We start from the raw sequence: 2,618 nt of genomic DNA, 5'->3' as shown, positions 1-2,618 counted from the left end.
CTTAGGCCCCTTGAGCCTTCACACACTGACAAACTTGTCACTTGCCTGTAGGAACCAAGACAGAAAGGTGGGAACTCATTTTGTGGTTCTATCAGCACTGGTCAGGAACCTCCAGACGAGTGGTTGGTGCCTCTGGACACTAGCTTACATTTAAGGAACAAACAAACCAGAACCAGGTGTAAACAAACAACGTTCAGCTAGAGTCTAATGTCTTTTAGTCTTCTATTCACTAACTAGGTGTTGATATATTATTTTATTTAACCAATTAGTTCAGATGTAGCCATTTTAAGCCGGTTGTGTTTGTTTTCCAGCAGCTGATGAATTGCTCACACCTGTCTTAATTTTACACACAGGCCAGCTCCCGCTCTGTTAGAGCCACATTTGAAAACCACATTAAGCCGTGTGTTTTATGCATAAACAGACACAGGCTCAGTGGCTTCCCTTCACAGTAAGGGCTCCCTGTTACTGCAGAAGAAGGATGTAGTGGCTGCCAGAGACGGAAAAGGGAGTAACTTAAGGCTGACTGCGTCTTACATAAGCTGCTCTGGGGGTGATGCTCAGGCCCGTGGGGTTCCGCCTGATGAACTGTTACATCTTAACAAGTGGTGCAGTGCTGTAGTCAGTAGTCTATAAACAAACACAAGTGTACGCTGAGCCAGGGATAAAGACCATTGAATCAAAACCCACACTCTTAGTCATAAACACTATCACAACAAACGGTGAACACTTTGATCTGTCGCCTCCAAACAGAGCAGCCAGAACAATGGGAGCAGCCATTAAAGTGACAGATTAACGAAGCTACGTGGAGGCTAATGCTTCCATCATGTCCTGGTGTCGGAACAATAAAGCCTTTGTTCTACACATGTCGAGCTGCACCTTTGTTGTTTTTTTAGGGACAACAACTAACCCTCCCCACCTCCTTTTTCCTTATTAAAAGACTGGATTCAGTTTTTTCCTCTTGGCAAATGCAGCAGCTGCAGGTTCATCATCAGACTGTCTGGGAGCTTATTAGCCAAAGGATGTCTGATCTCAACAGGGTCTCTGCAGACGACCGTGGCAGTGGGCTTACACTGAGTAAGTTAGTTCTAAAAACAGTCGTTCTACTGTGGTAATCAAGGCTAACAGGCAGAAAAGGAGAGAGAACGGCTGAACACAGGCCTGAGACCTGGTTGTAAGGAACACAATGTTTCAGCAACAAGACCAAAACCAGACAATGTTAAAGGGAGTGAGATTAAATCAAGACCAAGAACACAGTTTAGTTGTGCTTCACCAAGAGGTGACATGTTGACACTGTTTCCCCTCTTTTCATGTCATGACCCTCAAGGATCATGGGTTAAAACACACAGAGGCTGAAGCTGGTAACAGTAAAGTTGTCTGTTCTTGCAGTGAACCTCCTGGTGTTAGTCACTTCTCTACGCTGGCTTCAGCTCTGGCCGTTTAGACAAATGAAAACAGGCGAGCACCTACACCATCTGTAGCTGGACTGACACTGCGTTTCAGGTGAGAGTGGCTCATGAATCTGGCTCAGATATTCCAGTAGGGACAGGAGGACATTATTCCTTCAGACACGTTCTTTCCAGATGTATTTCCACAGACTGTCCAAAAAATATAAAAGGAAGTCTGTGTGATGATTCCTTTGTTCCCTCCACTTCAAAATCAAATGCTTTACAAATGTTGTGTTTGTAAAAAAAACCAAAACCAACAGAAATGTTCTCCCCTTTTCTGGGATCAACTAAATCAATCAGAACAGCCCCCCACTGTGTGAATGAACCTGAGCAAAACAACAGAAATACGACCACGGCGTTTGCTTCAGGCTAAACAAAGACAGCTGTTGTATCTACTGTAGCTTTTGTTCTGGTCCTTTCTGTCACTTCACTTCTTAAACATGATCATTTCTCTTCATTTTCAGATGTTTTTGTTTTTGACTAAAATTAAACCCAGAGTTCATAATAAACACATTTAACCTTTTAATAAAGTGTATTTTAGACATTGATCTTAGTGGTTGTTGTCATAAACAAGTCGTCATGTGCTGTGATGTGGCTGGGTCATGTGGTATATCAGATATTGTTACGTCTATATTTGACGGCTCATGTTCCTTATGTTCCAGGCTTATGTTAAATTAATGACTCAAATCTGAACACATTGTGCATTTTAATCCATTTAAAATGTAGTCCACAAAATTATACTTACTCTAGTTAAGCAGTCTGTTTGGCTAAACTTGTAGTTTTGATGTTTTTAGCAATAACTTGTCTACATTTGTTGTTAAAATGTTGCTAAAATTCTACACTGCTGTAATTAGGACTAAACCTTGTGTCCTGAGTGAATGACATTTTCTGTGTAACTTTGTAAACGCTGTAAAGATCAGGCTACATCATCAACTAATCAGTTGCGATGATTGTTAACGTTCAGTGTCCTCGTGAACCACCGACTGGTGAGAGATGATGGCTGATACAAAGGTGACATATTGTTGACTTTTATTTAGTGTCATTTGTCCTTCTATCTTAAACAAACCTTTGTTTGTAGCTTCTGAGGTTTAGATGACATTTACAGTGTGCAGATTAAAAAAAAATTTGTGCATCTAACATAAATACCTGTCATTATGAAGCATTGCCCTGGGC

Source organism: Cynoglossus semilaevis, chromosome 12 (assembly GCF_000523025.1).
Source record: "Cynoglossus semilaevis isolate Cse_v1.0 chromosome 12, Cse_v1.0, whole genome shotgun sequence".
In the NCBI taxonomy this organism is placed as follows: Eukaryota; Metazoa; Chordata; class Actinopteri; order Pleuronectiformes; family Cynoglossidae; genus Cynoglossus; species Cynoglossus semilaevis.
This window is presented reverse-complemented; position numbering follows the sequence as displayed.